The following is a 15,035-nucleotide window of genomic DNA, read 5'->3' on the forward strand; positions in this document are numbered from 1 at the left end:
TTCCCCCATCTCTCATGACCCCCTCAACGAACCTATCCATTACAGTAAATGGCTGCCCACTCTCCCCAGTCTCACAAGCTCGCTGCCTCGGGGTAATCCTTGACGCTGATCTCTCCTTCAAACCACATATCCAAGCCCTTTCCACTTCCTGCCGCCTTCAACTCAAAAATATTTCACGAATCCGTTCATTCCTCAACCAAGAATCTGCAAAAACCCTAGTCCATGCCCTCATCATCTCTCGCCTCGACTACTGCAACCTCCTGCTCTGTGGCCTCCCCTCTAACACGCTTGCACCCCTCCAATCTATTCTAAACTCTGCTGCCCAACTAATCCACCTGTCCCCCCGCTATTCCCCAGCTTCTCCCCTCTGTCAATCCCTTCACTGGCTCCCCATTGCCCAGAGACTCCAGTACAAAACTCTAACCATGACGTACAAAGCCATCCACAACCTGTCTCCTCCATACATCTGTGACCTCATCTCCAGGTACTTACCTACACGCAACCTCCGATCCTCACAAGATCTCCTTCTATACTCCCCTCTTATCTCCTCTTCCCCCAATCACATACAAGATTTGTCTCGCGTATCACCCCTACTCTGGAACCCTCTACCACAACACATCAGACTCTCACCTACCATCGAAACCTTCAAAAAGAACCTGAAGACTCACCTCTTCCGACAAGCCTACATCCTGCAGTAACCACCAATCGACCAAACCGCTGCATGACCAGCTCTATCCTCACCTACTGTATTCTCACCCATCTCTTGTAGATTGTGAGCCTTCGCGGGCAAGGACCTCTCTCCTCCTGTACCAGTTATGACTTGTATTGTTTAAGATTATTGTACTTGTTTTTATTATGTATACCCCTCCTCACATGTAAAGCGCCATGGAATAAATGGCGCTATAACAATAAATAATAATATATATATATATATATATATATACAGTATATATATAAATATATGTATATTTCATAATTTCATATACCTATGAAGTAAAGAAATGTGTCATTATTTTGCTGAAAAAACTAGATTTGACAACATTTGTGTTTTAGTCAATTGCAATAAAAAATAAATAAAAAAGGGAAATGGGGGATGTGGTGAAGACTCAGAACTTCTTTCCTCTAGATTTCTCAATAAGTAAAAAATGAAATAGTCTCCTATGAGCTACTGCAATTCATGATTTGGTCCTTAGCTGTCATTGTCCAAATCCTGAAGGAACATTATTTACGTACAAAATTGATAAACATAATATTAGGCATATTGGAAAATATTCACAAGTTAGTAAAGTTTAGATCTGAAGTTCACTGAAACCCTGTGTAATCCAAGGAACCTCCTACTGAAAAAGTAACAATGCTTACTCCTGTTGTCTTTTGGTGAATCTCAACATAAGATTCCTAGAAAAACACAGGATAGTTGGCTGCTGGTAGTAACTAACATCCTATACAGTAATGTATTCCTTGTACAATGTTTAATACTAATGAGTCCATTATTAATGAACCAATAAACAATTACCAGGAAAAGAGATGTAAATACCTAATCCATTTAAAAATAAAGAAATGAACCAATCTTGTGGAAATACACGCATTAAACGTACCTTTCTGTAACAGTAGCCTTCTGTTTTCTGTGTTGGGTGTCAGCCTGACAAATGTTACGGCATTCTCTGAAGAGCTGAGTTTTTATAACTTTTATGAGCCACACCTATGATGCTTTAGTAATAACATAAGGTCGAAAACATGTTCTAGCAGAAAAGTGTCCACTCCTGTTGTTTGCTGCAACACTGGAAGAGTAGATCAATTGAAGTGATTTATACCTTTAGGTATTTTTTGCTTATAGATATTTTCTAAAATTAAATAGGCTTAATGTACTGTGTGTACTTTGTGCATATATATGTACTCAATGAAATTGTGCTAAATGACAATCTCTTTGAGAAGGACAGATTTTAATTTTCCATTATCTCATATGCCTATTGGATAGAAATGATTAAAATCATTCTATAAGAATTGAGTTTGTTCAGAATTTCTCAGAATGATGGATTCAAGGGAATCAGAATTTTTGAAAAAATGATGGCTAGCCGGGCACCATTTTTCTGGATTCATATATGCTTGAAAGGGTTAAAAACAATAAAATATTATACACAGCTATCCCCTCACCTTCCCCTACTGTAACAGCTTCCCATAGGTCTTCTGCTTGCCTTCACCCTGCGCTAAACTCTTATTCAGATTTTCCAGCAATTGAGGCACTGGCTAGTCTGTGACTTACACTCTGAGGTACAATCTCTTATTGTGCCCATGCAATGACATTAGCAGCACATGTAATGATATCATAACATACATCGAGGCCTCAATGGCACCAACACCATAAGAAGACAGCAGATGATTGATGGGGAGCTATGGTGGTGCGCAGCAGTGTAGCTACTGGGGGAAGGCCCCCAAACTCAGAGGAGCCCACCCAGAGATAAGCTACTCTTAACTGTATCAGCTTGCGCATTGATAAAGTGCTTTAAACATGCGGTCTACAGAATGCCCTACGTATGCACAGAACGTCAAAGTCCTGGCATGGTAATGTCATAATTGAAGTGTCGTGACTGATATCTTGTGCGTGTGTCGGCTGCTATGACAATGTGTTGGTTCACCTGAGCCTCTCCAGTGAAGTCCCCAGGATCCTGGATTAGGTAAGTACTGTATATGTTTTTTTTATCTTAATTAAAACTTGTGGAGGCATCATAAACAATGGGGGACCTTGAAAAAGTGGAGGGCCCTCATACATTATGGGGAGTACTGTGGGGCCAATTATTTAGTTTGTGGGCTAACATGGAGCCCATTATACAGCTAGGAGCTAATGTGAGGCCATTGTACAGCGTGGAATATAATGTGAGGGCTGTTATACAGTTTAAAGAGAACCTGTCATCGAAGTTATACATATTAACTAGTCATGAGCAAATAGTGAAATATTTGGATTCGAGAATGCACTCAACAAACTGGTCTGTGGCATGAGAAAAAAAGCTGAAATTAATGGGATAGATAGATAGATAGAGATGAAAAGCCAGCAATTCACCTGCCTTGTACAGTAAAATCACAGTGTGACAGGTTAGAATAGAATGGATAAAAAATATACATACACATAGAATAGATAGATATATAGAGGTCAGTGACACACACATACAGTGGGGCAAAAAAGTATTTAGTCAGTCAGCAATAGTGCAAGTTCCACCACTTAAAAAGATGAGAGGCGTCTGTAATTTACATCATAGGTAGACCTCAACTATGGGAGACAAACTGAGAAAAAAAAAATCCAGAAAATCACATTGTCTGTTTTTTTTATCATTTTATTTGCATTTTATGGTGGAAAATAAGTATTTGGTCAGAAACAAAATTTCATCTCAATACTTTGTAATATATCCTTTGTTGGCAATGACAGAGGTCAAACGTTTTCTGTAAGTCTTCACAAGGTTGCCACACACTGTTGTTGGTATGTTGGCCCATTCCTCCATGCAGATCTCCTCTAGAGCAGTGATGTTTTTGGCTTTTCGCTTGGCAACACGGGCTTTCAACTCCCTCCAAAGGATTTCTATAGGGTTGAGATCTGGAGACTGGCTAGGCCACTCCAGGACCTTGAAATGCTTCTTACGAAGCCACTCCTTCGTTGCCCTGGCGGTGTGCTTTGGATCATTGTCATGTTGAAAGACCCAGCCACGTTTCATCTTCAATGCCCTTGCTGATGGAAGGAGGTTTGCACTCAAAATCTCACGATACATGGCCCCATTCATTCCTTCATGTACCCGGATCAGTCGTCCTGGCCCCTTTGCAGAGAAACAGCCCCAAAGCATGATGTTTCCACCACCATGCTTTACAGTAGGTATGGTGTTTGATGGATGCAACTCAGTATTCTTTTTCCTCCAAACACGACAAGTTGTGTTTCTACCAAACAGTTCCAGTTTGGTTTCATCAGACCATAGGACATTCTCCCAAAACTCCTCTGGATCATCCAAATGCTCTCTAGCAAACTTCAGACGGGCCCGGACATGTACTGGCTTAAGCAGTGGGACACGTCTGGCACTGCAGGATCTGAGTCCATGGTGGCGTAGTGTGTTACTTATGGTAGGCCTTGTTACATTGGTCCCAGCTCTCTGCAGTTCATTCACTAGGTCCCCCCGCGTGGTTCTGGGATTTTTGCTCACCGTTCTTGTGATCATTCTGACCCCACGGGGTGGGATTTTGCGTGGAGCCCCAGATCGAGGGAGATTATCAGTGTTCTTGTATGTCTTCCATTTTCTAATTATTGCTCCCACTGTTGATTTCTTCACTCCAAGCTGGTTGGCTATTGCAGATTCAGTCTTCCCAGCCTGGTGCAGGGCTACAATTTTGTTTCTGGTGTCCTTTGACAGCTCTTTGGTCTTCACCATAGTGGAGTTTGGAGTCAGACTGTTTGAGGGTGTGCACAGGTGTCTTTTTATATTGATAACAAGTTTAAACAGGTGCCATTACTACAGGTAATGAGTGGAGGAAAGAGGAGACTCTTAAAGAAGAAGTTACAGGTCTGTGAGAGCCAGAAATCTTGATTGTTTGTTTCTGACCAAATACTTATTTCCACCATAAAATGCAAATAAAATGATTAAAAAAACAGACAATGTGATTTTCTGGATTTTTTTTTCTCAGTTTGTCTCCCATAGTTGAGGTCTACCTATGATGTAAATTACAGACGCCTCTCATCTTTTTAAGTGGTGGAACTTGCACTGTTGCTGACTGACTAAATACTTTTTTGCCCCACTGTATACAGTGGGTATGGAAAGTACTCACACCCCTTTACATTTTTCACTCCTGGTTTCATTGCATCCATTTAGAAAATTCTAAAAAGTTTTTTTTCACATTAATGTACACTCTGCACCCCATCTTGACTGAAAAAAACAGAAATGTAGAAATTTTTGCAAATTTAATAAAAAATAAAAACTGAAATATCACATGGTCATAAATATACAGATCCTTTGCTTAGACACACATATATGAGACAGATGCTGTCCATTTCCTTGTGATCCTCCTTGAAATGGTTCTACTCCTTCATTGGAGTTTAGATGTGTTTAATCAAAGTGACAGGACTTAATTTGGAAAGGCACACACCTGTCTATGTAAGACCTCACAGCTCACAGTGCATGTCAGACCAAATGACAATCATGAGGTCAAAGGAAATGGCCAAGGAGCTCAGAGACAGAATTGTGGCAAGGCACAGATCTGGCCAAGGTTACAACATAATTTCTGCAGTACTCAAGGTTCCTAAGAGCACAGTGGCCTCCATAGTCCGTAAATGGAAGAAGTTTATGACCACCAGAAGTCTTCCTAGACCTAGCTGTGTATCTATTGACAACACAATAAATAATTTTTAATCAAATTTATTTTATTTATATTAAAAGGACATTACACAACAATTATCAATATTTTATTAAAAAGTTTACCGTTAAAATAACTGAAAATGTATAAAAGATATATATATAAATATCTAGACTGTATGCGGGGGGCTGTAGTACACAAAATTCGACTGGCAAAATAAATAACAATAAATCACATAAAGTGCTAATGCAAATAAATCAAGGTAATATGTGCAATAAATATACAGTCATAAACCGGCCAAAATGTGCAAACAATATGCAAAAGAATTGGAGGAAAAGTTTTTTATACATATATACACATATATATACACAACCACACATATATATACATATATATATATATACATATATACACACATATATATGAGCAACACGAATATGAGCACCTATCTATTAAACAACTGAAAAAATAAAATATAAATAAAAAATAAAAGATATGATGTGAAAGAAAATGAGTGATAAATAAAAACTAAATATTTAATGAATAAAAAGTGATATGACAATATAGTATATTGAAATAAATCCTGTGCAATAAATTAATACACATAGGTGTATATATACCAGTAATTAATCAAAGTGAAAGTTGCAATTAACACACAATATGCAAAATCATATGTGAAAAAATCTGAAAAAGCCAAAACTCAATATTCAATAAAACATCAAAATGCCTGTGAGTGAATAAAAAAATATATATATAATATAAATGTGTGCATCAAAAATGTGAGCAGTTGATAACAGAGTAATGAATAATATTATAACCAGTTGTATATATATATAGTGCTATCATAATATGTTATTAGCCCTCCACTAATTTAGAGTGTGATAATGCTGTTGCTGAGTTGTAGCACACTCTTAGAATAAAGCACAAAAATAGTAAAAATATATCCACAAATATGAGCCGGACCTTACCAAACGGACAAGTGCACCGCAGCCCCCACACACACCACTCCAACGCGCGTTTCGCACCTGCTTCGTCAGGGAGTGGTATGTGCAGGGTGCAAGCTATTAATATAGTTACCCGACAGCTGCAACATATGAAAAATCAGGATAGCGCCTTGTTTACATGGCGCCGATACAGCGCACACACGCACCGCCGCCCCCGAAGCCGGAACCCGGAAATACGTCACCGAGTGCGGCCAAAAGGTCACAGTCAGCGACGCACCAAGATCCCTGGCTCCGGGGCAGAGCGCGCGCATGCGCCGCCCGGCGCTCAGCGTTCCTGCAGCCATTTTAACAAAGGGAATAATTAAGGGAAAGAAAATGTTCTTTTAAACTACGGAAAAAATGTTAGATACCAATAATATATGCCATTATCACATTACAAGCTAATGTTTTTATATATGTGCGAAGCAACTGTATAAAAAATGTATAAACATACAATTAATCCATGTCATATTAATGAGTCCATACAAACCAAACGAATCTACAATTTATATATAAAACAACAGACACCATTTATACTCATTTATACCATTCATACGTCAATCAACACAATATCAGCATACAATAAAGAAATAAAAATCAACAGAAATAAAAATGAGACAATTGAAAATGAAATAAAAATAACAATAATAACAAAAGTGTAGAAAATTATAAAAGATAAGTAAAAAAATATAATAAATAGTCTGGAATAATAATATTAATGAAAAATAATAATGAATAAAAATTAATTAAAATAATTGATTAATAAAACTAATTAATAACTAATAATAATAATACATAATGATAATAATTAATGATGCTGAAAGATATTGTATGACAAGTAAAAAGATTAATAACAATAATGAGAATAATAAAAATATTAATAATAATAATAATAATAACATATGAATGTAGATATAAATATATATTTTTTATATATACAAAAAATTATAAATATAATAATATATATATATATATATATATATATGTGCACAAAAAACAAAATATAATATAGTGGTGCATGTCAGTTTTCTACAAAATAAAAATCAATAACCAAAAATGTGAGTATAAAATTAATATATTAGTATGCATAACACACATATATGCAACCTAAGAAAATGCGCATGCACACATATATATGTGCACAGCCGCATAACAGCATAATAAATCCATAGTGTTAATAAAAATTATAATGCTAAAATATTGAATATATATTATTAATTTTTAATATTTAATAAGCACCCTGCAAACCTAAGGAAAGAACAAAAGATGAAACGCTGCGAGGATTTATATTCATATATAAAGAATAAAATAATAATAAAAAATAACTAGATTTGATTAACATACTTGAGAGGATAAAAGGAAAAAGAAAAGCGACCATGGAAAATTTGAACTTCATGAAGAGGTAAAACCTAAAGAAAACTGGAGAAACCCCATTGTTCGTTGAGGCCTGTAGGAGTCATACTCTGTAGTAAGGTGATCCACTTGCATTCCAACTGAGCAAGTTTCTTACCAACGTCTCCCCTTCTATTGCCTATATGTAATCTATCTATTCCTCTGACTTGAAGTGTATGGGACTGATGCGGATGGTGATTCCGAAAGTGTCTTGCTACCGGTTTCAGTCTAGAAATGGCTTCAGCATCATTATTCTCAATTTTATCTGCCGCTCTTATGTCCTTTAAATGTTCTAAAACCCGAACCCGCAATTCTCTTGTCGTCATGCCCACATAAATGCGACCACATGGGCAAGTGGCTTGATAAACCACCATCGATGTACGGCAATTGATATAATGTAAAATCTTATATTCCCGAGTTCTCATAGAGTTACTAAAAACTTCTGTTTTTGTCATGTGTCTACATGCCTTACATGATCCACAGCTATATGATCCCCATTTAGGACCCTTCGAGTTAAAAATAAAATTAGAAGTTGGGGGAACATAATGACTATGGACCAATGACTCACCCAAAGTTTTACAACTTGGGTCTTGTAAGAGTATAGGCCAAAATTTTGAAAAAATGTCCGTCATTTCTCGCCATCTCGAATGGTAGTTAGTCACAAAACGTATTTGTCCATCCGTTCCTCTATTCCTCTTTTGGGAAGTCATTAATGATTGTCGTTCAGTTCCCCTTGCTCTTGTATAAGCTTTATGTATAACGTTACTCTCGTATCCCCTTTTCAAAAATCTGTGGGTAAGATCTTGAGCCTGTTGTTCAAAGGTGAGTAAAGAAAATTGGCGCGCACTCAGAGTAATGGGGGAGCGAGGTGCAGGTGTAGTGGGCTGTATAAGCCCTACGTACATAGAGAATATAGTACACCGCACACTCAATATGTGTATTTGCAAAAAAAGTGAAAAATTTATTTGACATGAAAAGCGACCAGAGGTAATTATAATGACGTTTCGGCCCTACCAGGGCCTTAATCATACAATCGCTATGGAAAAAAATAAAGACAGAATGTATAAACATGTGATATATACAATAACTCATATTCCAAAAACAAAAATAAAGTTCCCAACCTGGATAAAAGAAACAAAGGATAGGTAAAACAAAGGGGTATAAAATATGACATCAGTGGCATGGCATGATACATATGTCTAAAGTAATATTATACAGATCTCCACCTGGAGATATAATCAGAAGTAAGTTTACAGGGCCAGACTAAGGCTCCTGAAGCCAGTACATATGACAATCAACATAAAAGATGCACAGGAAGGAAAAGTATTACCTTAAATGTGCACATAGAAGAGGGAAGAGTCCTTGTAGTTAGAGGCATACACTGTAAAGAGGATGATATATGTATATGAGATAAAGCAGGTATATAGAGAATAAAAAGTGGTAAAGGTATGTGATGTACCTTAAATGCCGGGTAATAATGCGTGTATTGACGCAATGACCGCCCTGAGGTGGGTTTTGTGGACCTGTGGGAGATGAGCATTATCAGGGGAATGCCATGACCAAAGTTATACTGCGGTACAGGTGACAGTCACCTCAGGGCGGTCATTGCGTCAATACACGCATTATTACCCGGCATTTAAGGTACATCACATACCTTTACCACTTTTTATTCTCTATATACCTGCTTTATCTCATATACATATATCATCCTCTTTACAGTGTATGCCTCTAACTACAAGGACTCTTCCCTCTTCTATGTGCACATTTAAGGTAATACTTTTCCTTCCTGTGCATCTTTTATGTTGATTGTCATATGTACTGGCTTCAGGAGCCTTAGTCTGGCCCTGTAAACTTACTTCTGATTATATCTCCAGGTGGAGATCTGTATAATATTACTTTAGACATATGTATCATGCCATGCCACTGATGTCATATTTTATACCCCTTTGTTTTACCTATCCTTTGTTTCTTTTATCCAGGTTGGGAACTTTATTTTTGTTTTTGGAATATGAGTTATTGTATATATCACATGTTTATACATTCTGTCTTTATTTTTTTCCATAGCGATTGTATGATTAAGGCCCTGGTAGGGCCGAAACGTCATTATAATTACCTCTGGTCGCTTTTCATGTCAAATAAATTTTTCACTTTTTTTGCAAATACACATATTGAGTGTGCGGTGTACTATATTCTCTATGTTGTTCAAAGGTGGCGTCTTGGTCACAAATACGTCTTGTTCTGAGGAATTGTCCGGTTGGGATTGCACGAATCACATGGGCAGGGTGGGCAGATCGTGCATGCAAAAGTGAATTAACGCTGGTCTCTTTCCGATGTATAGATGTATGAAGATGGCCAAATTCGTCGATTTTAATTCTGAGGTCCAAAAAGTTGATGGTATCCTGTGTAATCATCCAGGTGAGTTTGATATTATCATTATTTCTATTCAGATATTGAAGATAATTATTGAGTTCCTCCTGTGGACCCTGCCAAACAAAAAGAATATCATCTATAAATCTGATCCACAGTACTACTGCACCAGTCATGGTATAATCCTCATTTTGGACATGATCATGCTCCCATGATCCCATAAATAAATTGGCGTAGGAGGGCACGAAAGCCGCGCCCATCGCTACGCCTCTCTTTTGTAAATAAAACCGATCCTTAAAAACAAAGTAATTATGAGATAAAACATACTCTAAAAGTTCCATTAAAAATTCCATAAAAGATGTCTCAAAATTACGACTGGTTAGATAACGTCTAGCAGCTGATAAACCACATTCGTGAGGTATTGACGTATATAAAGATTCGACGTCACATGTTATAATGAACATGTCAGGACTCATGTGTATACCATCCAATCTTTGGAGAGCTTCAGTGGTATCTCTGATATATGATGGTAATTCCACAACTATGGGTTTCAAATAAAAATCCAAAAATTTCGAAATTGGTTCCAATAAACTTCCATTCCCAGATATGATGGGACGCCCAGGTGGGTCTAACATATTTTTATGGACCTTGGGTAATAAATATAATGTTGGAACTGTTGGTGATTCGGTCCTTAGTCCCTCCCAGATAGATTTGGGAATTATACCATCTTCTAATGCTAAATCCAAAATGCTAAATAATTCTTTCTGATACTTAAAAGTGGGGTCCTGAGATAGTCGCTCATAACATAATGGGTCACCTAATTGTCTAAATGCTTCTTTTTCATATTTTGTGCATGGCCAAACCACAATATTACCACCCTTATCAGAGGGTTTAAAAACAACCTCTTTCATTTTAGTAAGCTCATCAAGTGCTCTCCTCTGTTCATACTGAAGATTATCATAAGGTCTATGTACAGATATCTTAGTAACCTCATCACACACCATCTTGACAAAAATTTCCACTGAGGAATTTTGTGATAGTGAAGGAAACGTTTTAGACTTCTTTTTTATAAATTCAGGAAAATTACCTGATGTATCCTCCTGTTCTGCAATTAAGGCTTCAAGTGCCTGTAATGCTTCCAATTCCTCTTCTGTGGAAAAAACGTTAGACATCAATTTGTCAGTATGGAATTTTTTTAAAAGTATCTTGCGAGCAAATAGGAAAATATCCTTAATGACCGGAAATTGTTGTAATTTTGCTGTAGGGCAAAAACCCAAACCAAGGGATAGTACAGAAATATGAGCAGATGTTAATTGTATATCAGATAAATTAATTACCTTTAGGGTACCCTCATTGCTGGAGTCCTGTTCTCGATGGTTTTTCCTTTTCACACCCATAAATCTTGTATTATATCCATTGAATACCTCTGATGAATCTCCAATTGAAGTGTTCATTGCTCCTGATATGAGCAAATACTTGACAACGAGGTAGTAGATACAGATCTCTTCATGGTTGGTTTGCCACGCCATTTGTAGATCTTTCCGTTTTGATAATCATGTATATCTCTCTGAAATTTAGTCACCTTCAATTTCTGGATTTCTGACTCCCATTTAGTAAAAGATGCATTAAGGTCATTATCAAAATTTAATAATTGTTCAGCAGAGAGATTCTTCTGAATTTTTTCCTGAGTGATTTTAATATCTCCTTCCAATTTTTCCACAGTCCTTTTATCAATCTCAATTAATATTTCCATAAATGTGCGTGAACAAGAGTTACACGCATCCTCCCATTTTTTCAGCAGTATTTCATCTTCCAGTGAAAATGCTGGAAAAACCTGAATACGAAGACCACGGGGTATCAAATTTCGTTGTATATATTGTTCAAGTGAATTTTTGTTCCACCAAGATTTTGTCCTTTCATATAATAATTCTTTCAAATATATTTTGTCTTCCTGAATATTATCAGGTATTCCATCATTATTATTCCTTCCTACTTCTTTAAAGATGTTATTCAATTGTGACATCCAATTAGTATCTCGATTTTTGTAGTCCATATTAATTGGTCTTTTCAAACAAACAAACCCAGAAAAAATCCTATATAGAAAAGAAATACCAAAATAATTTTCAAAGTATAATTCTATACAGTAAATATTACACAACAAGCATATATCCCCCAAAAAATATTTACTGACAACACAATAAATAATTTTTAATCAAATTTATTTTATTTATATTAAAAGGACATTACACAACAATTATCAATATTTTATTAAAAAGTTTACCGTTAAAATAACTGAAAATGTATAAAAGATATATATATAAATATCTAGACTGTATGCGGGGGGCTGTAGTACACAAAATTCGACTGGCAAAATAAATAACAATAAATCACATAAAGTGCTAATGCAAATAAATCAAGGTAATATGTGCAATAAATATACAGTCATAAACCGGCCAAAATGTGCAAACAATATGCAAAAGAATTGGAGGAAAAGTTTTTTATACATATATACACATATATATACACAACCACACATATATATATATATACATATATATATACATATATACACACATATATATGAGCAACACGAATATGAGCACCTATCTATTAAACAACTGAAAAAATAAAATATAAATAAAAAATAAAAGATATGATGTGAAAGAAAATGAGTGATAAATAAAAACTAAATATTTAATGAATAAAAAGTGATATGACAATATAGTATATTGAAATAAATCCTGTGCAATAAATTAATACACATAGGTGTATATATACCAGTAATTAATCAAAGTGAAAGTTGCAATTAACACACAATATGCAAAATCATATGTGAAAAAATCTGAAAAAGCCAAAACTCAATATTAAATAAAACATCAAAATGCCTGTGAGTGAATAAAAAAAATATATATATAATATAAATGTGTGCATCAAAAATGTGAGCAGTTGATAACAGAGTAATGAATAATATTATAACCAGTTGTATATATATAGTGCTATCATAATATGTTATTAGCCCTCCACTAATTTAGAGTGTGATAATGCTGTTGCTGAGTTGTAGCACACTCTTAGAATAAAGCACAAAAATAGTAAAAATATATCCACAAATATGAGCCGGACCTTACCAAACGGACAAGTGCACCGCAGCCCCCACACACACCACTCCAACGCGCGTTTCGCACCTGCTTCGTCAGGGAGTGGTATGTGCAGGGTGCAAGCTATTAATATAGTTACCCGACAGCTGCAACATATGAAAAATCAGGATAGCGCCTTGTTTACATGGCGCCGATACAGCGCACACACGCACCGCCGCCCCCGAAGCCGGAACCCGGAAATACGTCACCGAGTGCGGCCAAAAGGTCACAGTCAGCGACGCACCAAGATCCCTGGCTCCAGGGCAGAGCAACAATTTCCGGTCATTAAGGATATTTTCCTATTTGCTCGCAAGATACTTTTAAAAAAATTCCATACTGACAAATTGATGTCTAACGTTTTTTCCACAGAAGAGGAATTGGAAGCATTACAGGCACTTGAAGCCTTAATTGCAGAACAGGAGGATACATCAGGTAATTTTCCTGAATTTATAAAAAAGAAGTCTAAAACGTTTCCTTCACTATCACAAAATTCCTCAGTGGAAATTTTTGTCAAGATGGTGTGTGATGAGGTTACTAAGATATCTGTACATAGACCTTATGATAATCTTCAGTATGAACAGAGGAGAGCACTTGATGAGCTTACTAAAATGAAAGAGGTTGTTTTTAAACCCTCTGATAAGGGTGGTAATATTGTGGTTTGGCCATGCACAAAATATGAAAAAGAAGCATTTAGACAATTAGGTGACCCATTATGTTATGAGCGACTATCTCAGGACCCCACTTTTAAGTATCAGAAAGAATTATTTAGCATTTTGGATTTAGCATTAGAAGATGGTATAATTCCCAAATCTATCTGGGAGGGACTAAGGACCGAATCACCAACAGTTCCAACATTATATTTATTACCCAAGGTCCATAAAAATATGTTAGACCCACCTGGGCGTCCCATCATATCTGGGAATGGAAGTTTATTGGAACCAATTTCGAAATTTTTGGATTTTTATTTGAAACCCATAGTTGTGGAATTACCATCATATATCAGAGATACCACTGAAGCTCTCCAAAGATTGGATGGTATACACATGAGTCCTGACATGTTCATTATAACATGTGACGTCGAATCTTTATATACGTCAATACCTCACGAATGTGGTTTATCAGCTGCTAGACGTTATCTAACCAGTCGTAATTTTGAGACATCTTTTATGGAATTTTTAATGGAACTTTTAGAGTATGTTTTATCTCATAATTACTTTGTTTTTAAGGATCGGTTTTATTTACAAAAGAGAGGCGTAGCGATGGGCGCGGCTTTCGCGCCCTCCTACGCCAATTTATTTATGGGATCATGGGAGCATGATCATGTCCAAAATGAGGATTATACCATGACTGGTGCAGTAGTACTGTGGATCAGATTTATAGATGATATTCTTTTTGTTTGGCAGGGTCCACAGGAGGAACTCAATAATTATCTTCAATATCTGAATAGAAATAATGATAATATCAAACTCACCTGGATGATTACACAGGATACCATCAACTTTTTGGACCTCAGAATTAAAATCGACCAATTTGGCCATCTTCATACATCTATACATCGGAAAGAGACCAGCGTTAATTCACTTTTGCATGCACGATCTGCCCACCCTGCCCATGTGATTCGTGCAATCCCAACCGGACAATTCCTCAGAACAAGACGTATTTGTGACCAAGACGCCACCTTTGAACAACAGGCTCAAGATCTTACCCACAGATTTTTGAAAAGGGGATACGAGAGTAACGTTATACATAAAGCTTATACAAGAGCAAGGGGAACTGAACGACAATCATTAATGACTTCCCAAAAGAGGAATAGAGGAACGGATGGACAAATACGTTT

The 15,035-nt window shown here is 36.4% G+C and overlaps 1 protein-coding gene across 1 annotated transcript in view; it reads right to left on the minus strand.

The window, feature by feature from the left end:
• LOC143760573 (annexin A1-like) overlaps positions 1–1,729 on the minus strand; it is a 43,642-nt gene extending 41,913 nt beyond the window's left edge. The window contains exon 1 of the mRNA XM_077249036.1: positions 1,596–1,729. The gene's annotated coding sequence lies outside the window, so the exon portion shown is untranslated. The remainder of the gene's footprint in view (positions 1–1,595) is intronic.
• Positions 1,730–15,035: the final 13,306 nt, after the last annotated feature.

Source organism: Ranitomeya variabilis, chromosome 1 (genome assembly GCF_051348905.1).
Source record: "Ranitomeya variabilis isolate aRanVar5 chromosome 1, aRanVar5.hap1, whole genome shotgun sequence".
Classification (NCBI taxonomy): Eukaryota; Metazoa; Chordata; class Amphibia; order Anura; family Dendrobatidae; genus Ranitomeya; species Ranitomeya variabilis.